This window comes from Asparagus officinalis, chromosome 7, assembly GCF_001876935.1.
Source record: "Asparagus officinalis chromosome 7, Aspof.V1, whole genome shotgun sequence".
Taxonomy (NCBI): Eukaryota; Viridiplantae; Streptophyta; class Magnoliopsida; order Asparagales; family Asparagaceae; genus Asparagus; species Asparagus officinalis.
Genome location: NC_033800.1, coordinates 55,679,138 through 55,695,692, shown reverse-complemented (window position 1 = coordinate 55,695,692; position 16,555 = coordinate 55,679,138). Strand labels below are relative to the sequence as shown.

At 44.3% G+C, this 16,555-nt stretch overlaps 1 long non-coding RNA gene across 2 annotated transcripts in view; it reads right to left on the bottom strand.

Annotated features, from left to right (window-relative positions):
- LOC109849325 overlaps positions 1–16,106 on the bottom strand; it is a 32,528-nt gene extending 16,422 nt beyond the window's left edge. Inside the window, exons 1-5 of one of the 2 annotated variants that reach the window (XR_002249067.1) lie at positions 15,845–16,106; positions 15,486–15,562; positions 14,759–14,844; positions 11,769–11,841; positions 11,371–11,408 (exon numbers count right to left, since the gene is read on the bottom strand). This is a non-coding gene — a long non-coding RNA (uncharacterized LOC109849325). Of the gene's footprint in view, positions 1–11,370; positions 11,409–11,768; positions 11,842–14,758; positions 14,845–15,485; positions 15,563–15,844 lie in introns of those variants that run through there. The other variant, XR_002249068.1, reaches the window with a different exon arrangement.

Below are 16,555 nucleotides of genomic sequence, written 5' to 3'. Positions count from 1 at the left end.
TCAGAAAAGGATTTGAAGGTCCGAGGAGAGCAAGTCGAGCGATTCCTCAGAAGGAAGAAGGCGGAAAGAGGCCAATAGGCGACGAATGCCCCAAAATAGAATTTCGTCCCACGAGGGAAAGGCAAGGCACATGCTAATGCAGTTGATGCTAATCAAACTTTCCAATTGCAACCTCAGCAACAGCCGCAGCAACGATCACCACAACAATCGCAGTAGCAATGGCAACAACGGCCTCAGAAGCAGAAATCTTCGGAGCCAAGCTTTCCTAATCCCGGCATCTTCAAGTACCTGTTGGAAAATAACAAAATCCAGCTGCCGTCGATCGTGGATCAAGAAGGGGCTAGCAAAGTGACGGATCCGAAGTATTGCGCATACCATAGAGCGGTCCATCATCCTACAAAGTCATGCTACCATCTCAAGGATAAGATCCAGGCATTAATTGATGTAGGCGTCATAACCCCGAAACCGCCCAAGAATGTCAGAGCAAATGCAATATCAATCAGCTTTGGATCAGTGCCCACAGCATGATTTGAACCAGAACGCATCACCAAAGTAGGAATGAAGATAGTGAATGACGACCCACATGGACAACGCCAAAAAGGACTTGTGCCACACACAGCCCCAAACGGCAAAATCCTCTGGGTCCATCCTGATCTTATTGAAGACGATCAGTGGGCGACTTCCTCGACCAGAAAGGGTAAGGGCAAGTCCTGCAATGCTAGCTCCGCGATCTTCGAAGAGGATGGTAATGAAGCTCCTACCTTCCCGCTCTCCGAAGAAGAACAAGAAGTCTTTGCCACTAGAAGCGGAAATCAGTATCACTTTAACTATCCACCACCTAGTGATCAGTTAGCTGATCAGGGGGTGACTAAGCTAGGACCAGCCAGAACTCTCACGGAGCTGGGTGTGATTACGACTCCTAGACCGGTTGAAGAAGCTTGACGACAGCCGGTTAATAAACAGAAAGAAAAGAAGCCCCAGGAGGTTCAGAATCCGAAGCAGTCTCGTTTTAATCGTCCGATTGGAAGAGATAAACCGGAAAGCTCGAACACTCCGCACATCTTCGATATTATGGCTCAACTAGCTAACATTCCAGTACGGATAACATTGTATGAGTTGCTACGGTTGTCTAAAGAAACCAGGGAAGCCTTGCAAGAAGCCTTGGCCAATTCAAAAGTGTTCCATACTCAGATCAAGCCGGTACCTGAAGAGCCAGAACAGTTAATTCAACACTGCAATATAGCGGCTAAAAACCTTCCCTGCATTACCTTCACCAAAGAGGATATGCAGACAAAGAATTCGAACCATGATCGACCCCTATATTTCATTGGGTACATTGGCTCCAGCGAAGTCAACCGAATCCAAGTGGATCCGGGTTCCGCTGTGAGTATTATGCCGCTTCGCTTGATGTATAGCCTCGGCATTCTCCACAGGCACTGTTATCTATGGATTCAATACTAGCGGGTCAAGACCCTTGGGTAAGATCCGGATAAAATGTCAAATGGGTGATTTGAAGACGGAAGTCACATGTTATGTGATCGATGCCGAGACTTCATATAACTTACTATTGGGTCGGCCTTGGATCCATAGTAACGTTATAATCCCCTCCACTCTCCATCAGTGTTTGAAATATGTCGACACTGATAATAAGGTTAGGACGGTGGTCGCGGATAAGCAACCATTCAAAGGGTATGAGAATTATTTCACTGATTCTCTCCTTTATGGTAACGAATCCGATACTGAATCATCGGCCCATGGCACGGACAGCGGAGAAGAAGCTGATACCGAAGCCGGACTTGATTACAATGGAGGTTTTGTTTTAAATGATATTGTACCCTTAGTAATCAATCTTGACGATGAACAATCGTCAGATGGCAGTTGTAACTGACAACTTGCCAATAATGAAATAAATGGCGATTTAGAATACTCATTGTCTCTTGATGATGTAATAAAGGGGTTGTATGATAATCCCGATTTATATGCACCGCTTCGATCGTCCTGTGTAGCAAAGAAACGCCTCCAACATTCTTTCAGAATAACCCTGGTCGTTCCTGCCAAAATAGGAGGCGAAAGAGAAGTGATTTACGGTAAAGGAGAGGGTTTTCCATTACCAGATCATTTCTTAAGGGAAGATGAGAATGATGATAAACCTGGTATGCATTTATCTAAGTATAGTCCGGAAGCGCGCAAGCTCATGGAAAAACAGGGATATGATTTCACACTCGGAGAAGGTTTATACTTCGATCGAGGTCCCCGTATTCTAGCCAAAACAGCATATGTACCAAAAGGGAAACCGGATGATTATTATAAATTCAGACGAGGGTTAGGGTATGTCTCTTCTTCAGAAGACGAATGTTGCTGGTTAATCAATAACCAATCATCTGAGGAATACAAAGATGGGTACCCATCAGATTCCTCGGAATGGGATTCCGATATAAGTCTGGGGGAAATATTCAAAGCCCTAATGACAAACATGGCTACAGCTGACCCGTCCACAATGGAGAACGACGATCAAATGCCAACTTGGGAAGACCCATGGGTTCATCACCTGAACATGCAGTATGGTGATAGGTTTGAACAGAGAGAACCCCCCACTGAAGATAAAATAGTCTAAATTAACATGGGCGACGAGGCCAACCCAAAGCCTATATTCATCAGCGATAGTCTTCCCTCAAATGAGAAGGAGAAATTAATTGCTCTCATTAGGGAATATATTGACGTCTTCGCATGGAACTATGAAGACATGTCAGGGCTTGACCCCAATGTGGCAATGCATCGCCTCGATATCAAGTCGGATGCCAAACCTGTCAAACAACAACAAAGATGGTTTCGTCCGCAGATTATGGAAGCCATTGAGGCAGAGGTTAAGAAATTGATCAAATCAGGATTTATCCGGAGCAACATCCAGACTTGCTAGCCAACATTATTTCAGTCATGAAGAAGAACGGTAAAATCAGGATTTGCATCGACTTCAGGGACCTGAATACGGCATGTCCAAAAGACGACTTTCCCCTCCCAATCACGGATGTCATTATCGACAATACGTGCGGATTTGAGAGAATGTCTTTTATGGATGGCTTTTCAGGATATAAGCAAATCAAGATGCACCCAGATGACGAGAAGCATACAGCGTTCAGAACGCCCCTCGGTGTCTTTTGCTACACGGTGATGCCTTTCGGCCTAAAAAATGCAGGCGCCACGTACCAGCGAGCAATGACTAAGATTTTCCAAGAACATCTCAGGAAAACAGTCGAGTGCTACGTTGATGATTTGGTTGTAAAAAGTCGCAACAAAGAATATCACATCAATGACTTGAAGACGATGTTCGATCTCATGCGGAGTAATCAATTGAAGATGAACCCCACTAAATCCTTCCTTGGAATGTCCAGCAGAAAATTCCTTGGATTCGTCGTCACCACTAAAGGTATACATATCGATCCTGATAAGGTGAAGGCGATACATGAACTGCAACCCCCTAGAAATCTAAGAGAACTCAAAGGATTGCAAGGGCGTTTAGCTTACATCTGGCGGTTCATCTCAAATCTTTCTGGAAAGTGCCAACCATTCTCTAAGCTAAACAAGAAAGGTGTGTCATTTATTTGGGACGACGCCTGCCAAAAAGCACTCGAATATATCAAAACATATCTGACGAATACTCCTGTTCTCGTTGCACCAAAATCAGATAAACCGTTCTTGATTTACCTCAAGGCGATGAACCACTCAATAAGTGCTTTACTAGCACAAGACGATGATAACGGTCACGAACAGGCAATCTATTACCTAAGTCGGACCTTGGTAGGCGCCGAGTCTCGATATCCGATGATTGAGAAAGAATGCCTCGCATTGGTATTCGCAATGCAAAAGATGCGGCATTACTTGGTTGGACAGACGATTTACATCATTTCTAACGTTAATCCAGTACGGGTATTTATGACGCAACCGGCCTCTATGAATTGGCGGTTAGCGAAGTGGGCCCTTCTCTTGTCCCAATATGATTTGCACTTCAAACAGCAGAAGTCGATCAAAGGACAAGCGATTTGTGATCTTTTGACGGCAAACCCGACAACAGATATGACAGAAGTATATGATGACTTGCCGAATAAAACCCACGAGGTTAACACTACATCGCACCAACAAGTATGGCAATTATACTTCGATGGTGCTTCGAGGGCAGTTAATGTGGCAATAACCCCCGGATGTTCTAAAGTCTCCTCCGGAGTTAGAGTTGTCTTAGTTTCCCCGGGGATGCATGTGATGCCACGGGCTTATTCACTGACTAGTCCATGTTCCAATAACATAGCCGAGTACAATGCGCTTCTCATTGGACTCAGTTTCGCCAAGGAGCTGGGGGTCGAATATCTCGAAGCTTTTGGAGATTCTCAATTGATAGTCAACCAAGTCCGTGGAGAGTATGAAGTCAGGAACCAAGACCTGATCCCGTACAACCAGGAGGCCATCAAAATGGAAGATTCTTTTGAAGAATTCTATATTGAATACATCCCCCGTCTCCAGAACGCTTATGCGGATGCACTGGCAGCACTAGCAGTATCACTTGCACAGCCTCCCGAAACTGAACTATTAGTCACAGTAAGGACGCATCAACTCTGCATACCCATATACAATATGGATATTGAAGAGGAAGATGATAGAAACATAAGCGCCAAGGAGGTGAATTCAACTCAAATTGGGTCCGAGTCCCGAGATTGGCGTTTTCCTATCATTGACTACGTCCAATATGGTATTTTGCCAGAGGATGTAAAAGAAAGAGAATCAATCCGCCGAAGAGCACCAAGATTCTTCTACAATGCCGAGACCCATACATTATACCGTAGAGGGTACGATGGTTTGTTACTCCGATGCCTTTCGAACAAAGAAGCAGAAGAAGTTCTTAAGGAAGCACACGAAGGAGAATGTGGTGCGCATCAGCCTGGTCCCAAACTGTATGATCGCATCAGGAGAATGGGATATTTTTGGCCAACAATGGTTCGTGATGCAATCGAATACGCCCGAGAATGTCATGCCTGTCAAGTACATGCAAATTATATGCACCAACCACCAGAGCGTTTACACACGTCAACCACGTCTTGGCCGTTCGAGACATGGGGTATGGACATTGTCGGTCCTATTTTTCCCCCTTCAGTCAAAGGTGATCGATTCATTCTCGCAATCACGGATTACTTTTCAAAGTGGGCTGAAGCGATTCTGCTCAGAGAAGTGAAGATGAACAATGTCATCAATTTCATCAAACATCATGTCATATACCGACACGGCGTGCCAAGACGGATCATTCATGACAACGGTCCACAGTTCATAAGCAACACTTTCGTCAGGTTTTGTGACAAGTTCAAAATCGAAGATGTTTCGTCAACAGCTTATTATCCCGGTGCGAATGGATTAGCTGAGGCTTTTAACAAGACGATCATTAAGATCCTGTCAAAGCTCGTAAATACCAATAAACGAGATTGGGATGATAAACTCGGTGAAGCACTCTGGGCTTATCGTACCACCATACGCACACCTACAGGAGCTACCCCATATTCGTTGGTATACGGATGTGAAGCTGTGCTACCATTAGAAATCCAAATCTCATCCCTTCGGATCGCTCTCGTAACTGAGATGACAACAGAAGAACGACATCAGAAACGTCTCGAAGAACTCGAAATGTTGGATGAAAAGCGCTTGGAAGCTCAACAACACATTGAGTTTTATCAAGCCAGAATATCTAGGGCTTTTAACAAAAGAGTCCGACAGAGAAGCTTCAAGGAAGGAGATCTGGTCCTCGCTGCTCGCCGACCGATAATCCTCAACTCCAAGAAGAAAGGTAAATTTGAACCCAAATGGGAAGGACCGTTTGTGATAGACACAGTCTACTCAAACGGCGCATATCGCCTGATTACTCAAGAGGGCGCCAGGCAATTAATGCCAATAAATAGGAAGTTCCTGAAAAAGTACTATCCCTAGTACATTCAGGATAACCCATTTACCGGGAAGTTCCTTGAAGAATATTGCACTTAATATTCTAGAGGATAACCCAAAATCATTTTCACCACCAAAATCCCTCACTGATGAATTTCAATTGACAGTGAGATCACCAAAAGTGTCTTTCTGGCCCAAACCACCAGCAATTTCCCCTCTTGACTCTTTCCATGAACAAGAGGTCCACTTTCAGTTCAGAGTCCCCTTTCGATAAACGAAAGAACTCCCTTCTTTTTCTCTTTGGTTAAGCCTTCTCATGGTTATAACCGAAGTTGAAATTTCACTTCGATAAGCAAAAAAAAACTCTCTTCAGATTAGATAATCAATCCTATAAAAGGATCTTTCAGATTCTCGGAGTGGAGATCCCACTTCTAGTTTCTTTTGCGCTGGAAATAGAATATAAAATTCTTCCTTTCCAGAATCAAAGAATAGAATATAAAATTCTTCCTTCCTTGTATTCGAGTTCGCCTTCACCCTAAAAGAAGACCGGAAAATAGAATATAAAATTCTTCCTTTCCCACACCAACTTTTTCCAAGAATTTATCAATCTAGGATTCATCCTAGGAAGTTTATCCCGAATCTTAAGCAGGGATAAGTCTGCACCTAACACGCGCTGCCGGTTTAGTCTTTCTCCGTAGAAAAAGACACCAGAGTTCGATTCTGGGGTATCCTATCCTGAAACCTAAGCAGGGATAAGTCTGCGTCTAACCCGCGCTGCCTGTTAGTTCTTAACCGTTAAAAAGAACACCCGCCTACATATTCAACATTTTGGTAGGTTGTTATTAATAACACCAAAATCCATGCCTTACACGCATGGGGAATTTCATCCTGAATCCTAAGAAAGGATATGTTGACGCCTAACACGCGTCGTCGGGTTAGTCTTTTACCGGCCAAGAAGATACCAGAACCTGATTCTGGGGACTTTTATCCCGAAGCCTAAGTAGGGCTAAGTCAGCGTCTAATATACGTTACCGGGTAGCCTATTCCCGTAACAATGGCGAAGCCTATGTATTCGACATCATAGCACAAAGTCTCAGAGAATTCACTCTCTTAGCACAACGTTACATGCGGGACGGATTTAGACAATCTGCATGCTAGCCCGACTCAAACAGTAGTAGGTAAAAGCTAATCAAATCCGTTGAAGGCTGGGGATTAGCCAAAAATCCTAAAGTCAACGCCTAACACGTGTTGCCGGGTAGCCTATTCCCGTAACAAATGGTGAAGCCTATGTATTCGACATCATAGCACAAAGTCTCAGAGAATTCACTCTCTTAGCACAACGTTACATGCGGAACGGATTTAGACAATCCGCATGCTAGCCAGATTCAAACGGTAGTCGGTAAAGGCTTATCAAACCCGTTGAGGGCTGAGGGTTTGTCAAAAATCCTGTGAGTATTATGGTCAATCATTCCAAACAGAATGAGAAATCACAATAAAGATAAAGATAAAACCATTTCCACTAAGAGGATCAAAAGTCAAAATATTCAGTAAATGAAATCATACATCAAGTCCATGGCTAAAAATCTGCTGACTAAACTTAGACAGCTTCTCATCATAAGCTTGTCTTCAGTGGTGGCTAAAGTCTTCACAGCAACCTCCTCCGTCTCGACCAGCTTCTGCTTCAAAGATTTCAACTCCTCAGATAAGGCAGTGTGGGCTTGCTGATCCTGTACCTTCGTCATTTGAAGGATACTCAAAGTCTCCTCTTCTTCACGAAGTCCTCTTCGGAACTGTTCCATCTTGGTCTCGCAAGAGGCAATAGAAAAGTCAAGATCGTCAAGTGAAGATGATCTAATAGCAAGGTTGGCCTCAACTCGGTCTACCCGATCCCGCTGCACCTGAATCTCGAACTCAGCAAAAGCTCGAGTATCGCGCCGTGTCTGTAAGCGAGTATCCAAATTGGCAGCAATGAATGAAGAGGCACCTGCATCCCGGAGCTCGCGAAACATCTGAAGCTCATGCTCTACGCAGTCGAGATCATCAACTATAGCCTTCGCCAGATCCGGGTATCCTGCATCCCTCTACACAAAAGGGGGAAATCCGTCAAAAGCCTTGATGAGGAAATAAATGACGTTTCTCAGTTGCTTAATTTATACCTCCTTCTCCTTGAGTCACTGGGGGTAGTGGAGGTGTAACCGCTGTTGATGTATCAGCTGATGTAGTTGGTCTCACAGCCGGCTCAACAGGATCAGTCTCGACAAAAGCTTCTGTCAAACACAAAACAGAATTCTCAGATTCATCACATTATAGCTGCATTAGTCAAAAAATGGCTAGTCCTATAATTAACCTGAGAAGAGGCACGTACCTTCAAAAGGACTATCCTCGGGATTCTTAGGGAGTGTAGACTCAGGAAACATATCTTCAGGCAATTGGTCATCAGTCTGAGGAGAGCCATATATGAAGTGGAGCATAGGAGTGTCCACAAGCAAACCTTCCTCGTCGAAATCATCAGTCGAAAAATCTGATACAAGAAAATATAAATGCGAAAGAAGAATAAAGAGACTACGACCAATGGAAATGAGTTACCTCCTACGGGTGTGTTAGTCTCTTTACTCCCAAGGTCCACGTTTGCCCCCTGTAATTTATCTAAAAGAGCAAGAAGCATAGAGACAATTAAAGGAGGCACGAATTCTGAATCGTTCAACTCCTTTGTTCGCCATCTAAAGGGTATATTGTCAATGGTAGATGTACCTGGATTAGCTGAATCGGGTCCTACATTGATAGTCTCCCTAACGTCGGCAGCTTCTGCAGGCTTTTCTACCTGGTGCGGTAAGTCAGGCTCACCAGAAAATACAAAATCATGAGGAGCAGGATCGGGACTCATCTCGCTTTCCCCACGCTCTCCTATATAGAGATGGAAAAGCATGAGCCCGAAGTTCTGTCTATAGGGTAGATTTTCCCTCCGTCGCTAGCGGGATCATCACCAGCCAAATCCATCTCAGATGCTCGCGAATCTGCACGCGGCTTATGGGCTAGTCTCTTCCGCCTAGCAGCTGGGACAACAATCGAAGGTCTCGCCTGAGCAAAAGGACGAAATTCTTCTTCCTTGTCAGCCACTGTCCCTGAAACATCAAACCGCTATCAAGATTAATAACTCTGGAAGACAGAGGGAAAAGATAGGTGATTAACCTCGCTCGAAATATTCCTCGTAATCTTCAGGATCTCCGCCTGAGGCCTCTTCAGCAGAATTGAAGGTCTTTTTCCTTCTTCGCCAATTCGACGAGTCTTGCTCCGCGTCCTCTGTGACCGAGCATCTTCCTGAATCACACGAGAATCAGCCTGAGAACCCTCCTCAGCTACTAACTCTGCAATCGTCTTCACGGGGACGGGTTTGTTAGCTGCTAACAACCACCTGCAGCTTAAGAATGTGAGCTTTAACTGACGCTCAGCACTCGGGAGACTGAACTTAGCACCAGTACAGCCCGTCACGGTCCACAGCCATGCCCGGCGACCGTCCACCAAACCGCCATGAGTCCGAAGCTGTTGACGCGGGTTCCCGACATAAAGCTGATCATAACCAAACTTTCGAGCGAATCGGCAGGGTAGATATGGCTCTATGAAACACTGATTCCTCACCCGGAAGGTCAGATAACCCGGCCTAATATTCATTAGCCAATTAAAACAGCCGATATCTAAATGAGTTCGATGCCCCCTTGGCCTCTCCTCATCAGTCAAACACTCGCCATATTGGCTGAAGAACTGCGGGAAGCAAGTGGAAAATACCCAACCCTTGTCGACCTGTAGCTGCTTCCTGACTTCAAGGAATCCTCGCCCCTCCCACCTGCCATTCTCAAACAACTATAGTAGGGGAACAGAGCGGTCTGTGGTGTTAGGTACCGACATCATATCCGAACGATGAAGGACGAACCAAGCCATCAAATAAGTGTATGGAAGCTCCACCTTAATAAGAGGAATCCGATGAAGGACGAACCAAGCCATCAAATAAGTGTATGGAAGCTCCACCTTAATAAGAGGAATCCGAGCCGACAGTTCACCTTCTTTCTGTGTGAAAGCACTAGAAATCTGTCGAAGCCCTCGATGAATGTTAGCCACCATCACCGGAAGAATCGAAAGTTCCGCAAGCTGAACCGCTGGGTAGAGCACTTCCAATGGCAAAATGTCGCTGGACTGATACAGGACCACGCATTTCTTTAACCAGATAGCGAGGTAACCAGCAAGAAGGGTCATCGGCTGAATCGATGTGGTCACATGCCATAAGAATGATTTAAACTTGGTCCCTGCAGAAAAACCACTCTCGGGACTGCTAATGGTATAGGAGTGAGCGTCAATCTTCTTCAGTAGACCATTAACCTCTGAAGGAGTAAGCGTTGCCAGCTCACAAATAGCCTCGCCAGAATTGCTCTCTATATTTCTGAACAAATAACATGCGAACTGCTTTAGGCTCACCTGTGACTTAGTCCTCTTCGCTAAAGGCTCGGACTGCACCAAAGCAATATGGTAGTGACATGTGAGATCCCATAAAGTCTCATAGCGGTTGGGCATGCGGTCCTTCAGCTGACTCAATTCATGGTTGGAGGGAAAGTACTCCTGATATAGCATCTGGCCCATGGGCAAACCAGAAATCTTGTGCATCTCATGGAGAGCCAAGCCCAACTCTCCGTGCCTAGTCAGAAAAGTGTTCGAATCCGGGTTATAGAGCTCGTACAAAGCGAAGAAATGTTTAGCGCTGACGGGTAAACCATACATGGTGGAACGAATAGCTGCATATAGACTACAAGCGTGCAACTCCTCCCTCCATCGACTTAAGACGTAGTTCGTCATACGAGCCCACCAAAGCTTGTCTGAAGAATAGACCCAGCCATAGAATCTATAACGCGGCGCAGGCATCTCCCGTCCTAAGACAGCGAGATGATTCTTCAAAGTAGAAACAGAAGCAAGAAACTCGTTACGCGACGGTGTATCCAGCCCCAATACTCCAGGACGTAATCCAATGATATGACTCCTGCTCGAACCAGGAGCTGTCTGATGAGTAATATAGCCACAGTGAACGCTCTCATGCTCCTCCGTCAAACGCCACGACATCTCCCGTATCACGGCCTGACACCTGAGCTCAGTCAATGAGCGGTGACGAGAAATCTTAGGCAAATATAGAAAACCCTCGTCATCTTTATGAAGCCACTGCTCAACATCAATAAACACTGCATCAGGATCTTTAACAGAGTCACCGAATAAAAAGTCAGTCTTCCTGAGAGGCTGAACAGAGCTGGTATCCTTCACGAAAGGCGCATCAGTAATCAACTGTCGAAGAACTCGATGTCCACCTTCCTTCACCACTTGGGCAACTTCTGTCAATGTACCCGAAGCAAACTGAGGAGTAAGTGGAATAGGTGAAAAATCATCGGAGGTCGAATAATACTCGTCACGACGCCCGTCCACTGCATGAGATGAGAACGCTCCAGAGGGATATTCCACTGGAAACAAGCAATTAAGCATTTGTTAGTCTCAGTTATAAAAGGAAGTTGAACTCATCTTACGAATGGGTAAGATAGGGTCACTGTCTTATAAAGGGTGAGACGATTTGGCAACATTGTGCATTCATAAGATAGGGTATATCAACAATATATCCCTGCCTTATAAGGCACAATGCAGCTTCAAACCGCCCCCTTTATTTACTTTGAGATATGGTTTTGACCAATCAAAACCTATCTTTTAAAGCGTCAATCCTCACCAAGGAGAATCAAGGCTCTTCCCAATTGTCTCACCAAGGAGAACAAGACGGAGAAAAAGGATTAATCTACAAATTTCGAAATACGCCAAAAAAAAGAGCTCACCAGTGTACGAGAGAAGCACGCCATCAGCCGACGCAGTAGGGGATTGACCTCTCGGGATATGCGACATTGTGATCTGCAAAATAAATCAGGGGATCAGATACAAAAGAAAAGAAAAAAATTCCAGTTAGGGTGACAAACTCTGACCCTAAAATTTTACCCCCACTTTATTGCATTTAAACCCCTCAGATCTCCAAATTCTACCCCCTGAAATATGAGCTCGGGGCGTCAAATCACAACCCTAACCCTCATATACAATCCCACAAATTCATATATTGAATTAAACATGAACTACGCCAAAATTATGGAAGATTTACCTGAGGAGAAGCTCGAGAATCAAACAAAAATCAAATCTTGAAGGAGGCTCGAACCACGTGCTCGAGGGGCCTGAGAGAAAATTTTATATGGAGATTTTGAGGGATTTCTCAGTCTAAGATCAAGAGGAAAGATAGATCTAAGACAAATTTGAAGGTTTGAAGGAGAAAGGATGCACGAGGGAAGAGAAAACTCCAAAAAGTGGAGAGGGGGGGCCTAAAGAGAGGAAAAGAAGGTCTTTTAAAGTGATGAACCAGCCTTGAACCGGACCAGACCAGACTGAACCGGATCAGACCAAGTTGAACCAGACCAGACCAGGCTAAATCAGTTCAAAGGAGGCTGAACCAGGCCAAACCAGGCTGAACCAGACCAAACCAGGATGAATTAGTCTGAACCAGTCTTGAACCACTCCTGAACCAGTCTTGAACCAGGTTGAACCAGTCTTGAACCAGGTTGAACCAGTTCTAAACAAGTTTGAACCAGATTTGAACCAAAATTCAAATTGGAGCTGAACCGAGTATCGAAACGACTTCAAATCGACCGATGGTTCAGTCCCTTATTTATTCATTCCTCTCCCACACATTCGGAAAAGACTCGACGCCAACAATCGATGGTCAGCTAAAGATTAGAAAATCAGGAACCGACTTCAAGTTTAAAATTTCGACAACGGTCAGATAATAAATGCAGCACCAGAACCCTTGCAGACATTCGACAAAGCACCGAATAGCCTGAAGGATTAAAGGAATCAAGAATAGAAGCCATTCCAAGGTCCCGTTACACCGATTGAAGGTTGAGACAATCATATCCAAAGTATTCCAGACTCTTCTATAAAAGAATGAGGCTGAAATACTTTGGAGGGGGTATCTGTAAGCATAGAAAACTGCTTATAGGTCCCTTAACACAGCTCGGTACGGTGATTGGACAAACCAACGAACCATCGGGCGATATATCCAAGCATGATCGTTAGACCACAACACCGAAACCAAGTGACACGTGACGAAGCGGATTAACGAGGCGACGAGGTTAACGAACCGCACGCAAACAACAGAATACATCCAATCACGTGCCCAATCAAGCTAACGGGTCGATGAATCAACGAGTCATCCAACCGTAGAGATACATCCAATCACGTGCCCAATCAAGCTAACGGGTCGATGAATCAACGAGTCATCCAACCGTAGAGTCTACCACATCAAACAAGATCGGGAGCGACTCGAACTCGAACACCAAAGCGGATTTACTGCCAAATCAGGATTCAGACTGCCAAATCAGAGTCCAGATCAACAATGAAGTTCGGATAAACTGCGAAACCGAAAAACGGGCGAAGAAGCAAACACCTGGAGGGCCCGGCCAAAACCGAGCCACTCCTAGGTGGCTCGGGCAAAGCCGAGCCACCTCTTGGTGGCTCGGTGGCCGAGCCACCTGGGTGGCTCACCGAGCCACCTTTTGATGGCAGAGCTACATAGGTGGCCGAGCCCAGATCTGGGCCCAGATCTAAGCCCAGATCTGGTTTGAGGTGCCTATAAATAGACTTGAAGGCTCATTGTTTAAGAGGTTGGATTTTTTGTCAAACTTTGGAGGTGAAAACTCTGCTGGATTGAGAGCTAAACTTCGGAGTTTTGGAGCTTTGAAGACTTGGACTTTTCAGATCTGGTTCTTGGAGATCATCCACGCCAATAAGACAGGAGTTCGAGAGAGATCAGATCTGAGATCCACACGGTCATCCTCCAGATCAAAACTTGGTTTTTGATCCCGAGAAGAGTATCGATTTCACTTGGTCGATTTCGATTACTTAGGGCTATTATTTCCTTGGTGAAATAATCCCCTCGGCTGTAATTTCCTTCGTGAAATTACACCCGTCATACCGTGTAGATCTGATCGGATCAAGATCGCGCGGTGGTCCATGGATTAACCCCGGCGCAGGCAAAGAACCCACACAAGCAAGAGACCGCAAAACAGGATCTTGTGATTTGTTCCGAAAAAGGAAAGTTGTAATCTTTTAAGATTTTCTTTTTTTGATTTTGTTGTAACCGGATCTTATAAAAAGACCGGATCTTTTGTAACCGATAAATTGTTGCTCAAGAAAACAATGACATCAATGAAAATAATTTTTCCCGCGAACACATATCACGCACACGTATAATAACGTATATTGTCGCGCAAATAGCATAACGATATACCTCGTCCTACGAAACGCGATACAGCATGAAATCGCCACATGTTACCTTAAGATGTGTTTTTGACCAAGCAAAACACATCTGTGAAGCGTCAACCCTCACGAAGGAGGATGTCGGCTCTTCCTAATTGTCTCACCAAGGAGAACAAAGTGGGGATATAATACATAACATATTCATATGAATTTCTAAACAAGAAGGAAAGGTTCTTATTAACTAGGCGAGACGATTTAAATTGCATTATACACGCAAAGCATGATGTACATTGTCACATGAATAATGTGACAATATATCCGTCCTCCGGAGTATAATATAGCAGGAAATCGCCCCAAATTGATTAAGATGCATTTTGACCAAGCAAAACACATATGTGAAGTATCAACCCTCACGAAGGAGGATGTCAGCTCTTCTCAATTGCCTCACCAAGAAGAACAAAGCGGGGATGCAATATGTAACATGCTATGCCAATATTAAATTCACAAGCGAAAAATTATAAAAGTTTACCTGTGAAAGACAGGGGCTCCCTCTCAGGTGATTCAGCGACTGAGCGACCCCTCGGGATACGTGATCTCCTCGTCAACATAGCTAATCTGCAATAAAAATCAATAGTTCAATTAAATCAAGAATCAAGATATATGAACCCAAGTCTAAAAGGGAAATTGTGATTTTTTTTGACTGAAATATTATGAAGTAGAATTTTTCGGTTAAGAATCCAATTAAACCTACAATACCCCAAAATACAAGTAAAGGGTTTCGGGTCACCTTCAAGAACAAGGCTAGAGGTTCGTAACCCAAATACAAGCAGTGACCTCAGTTCATGCCCAAAATCGAACACCCAGTTTTAGTTTTCATCAAAATCAAACCCGTATTCTCAACCAAATACTCGAGTTTGGTCCAGGCCCCACGCATAACTGAGTTCAGTTTCGGTCAAGCTAAGGGTTTTGTTCAGGACTAAAAGCAATGTATTGGCTATCAGTACAATGCAGGCTAATGGCTTTGAATATCTCAACTTGCAATTAAATACACGAGGCCAAATTTTGAATTATGCCTAGAGCCGAAATCAAGCTTCAGGTGCTATTCAAGGGTCAAACTCAGACTGGGTTCTTACACATGCAATCAAAATCGAGCACCCAAGTTCAGCCTTTCATCGAGAGTCAAAAATTAAACATTGAGGCTCAAAACTTAAATCATCAAGCTAAATCATCCATCTAAAATTTAAGTTGGGGTTTACCTGAAATTAAAAAGAGAGAGCTCGAAGGTGGGTTAAGCACGAGAACCTTGAGCAAAGAAGAGAGCAATCTCAAGTTCCTATGCAAAAGACAGTTGAAGTGTCATGGTTAAAATCACACAAAATCAAGATCAACAGTGCAGTTCACATTCAAGAACGAAAACTAAAGGGCGGAGGCATTCAAACCCAAGCTAGTTTGGTCTTTCATCCAAAATCAAGCCAAAAGTTTTAGTTATCTTCCAAAAAACCAATCCCAAAACCGAAACCTATTCAAAAATTAAAACTAGGGTTTCGGCCATCCCTTTAAAACCAAAATCCAAGGATCAATTAACCAAAATTGAAGCTATGAAAGCGAAGTTTACCTGGGATCAAAGGAGGAACAAGCTTCAGTGATGAAAAATTGCAACAAGAAGTTCGAGCTCGAGAAACGGTGTTTGAAACCCTAGTTTCCTTGAGTGGGATCGATGAAATCAAAGAAGATGAAGAGGGGGAAAGCTTGGAAAACTCTTTATAGGGTTCTTAGAGGAGTTTCGAATTTGAAGGAGGCGGTTGGAGAGTCCAAGAAATCGCCGAAGTATGGAGCCTTTTAACCCTCGAAACTGATCTTCCCCTTTTGAGAGCGAGACATAGGGTAGTGTCTCGGACAAGCGAGACACATCCAGTTGTCTCGCACATGTGCGAGACACTCCAACTTGTCTTGCACACATGCGAGACACTCTAACGTGACTCGCACACGTATGGTAAACTCACACATGTCTCGCGCATAAGCTTGAGTCTGATGGGTGTTTTCGCACGTGTTTTCGCCCATTTTCACATGTTTTCGACGTATTTGAGGTACGTATCCATACTCTAATGGATATACGAGTCTAAAGTGTTTCTCATCCCTGACGGGAAGTTTTTGGAGAATATTACTCAGAATATTCTTAAGGATAACCCGATAACCTCCTGCAGGCACATGAGGTTAAACTAATTCCCAAAACTCCTAGGAGTATATGAGTATAAACTAGTCCTCCCTACTCCAACTTCTTAAGAGTTTAATCTGTGTAGACTCCAGTAAACGTACGAGTATAAAC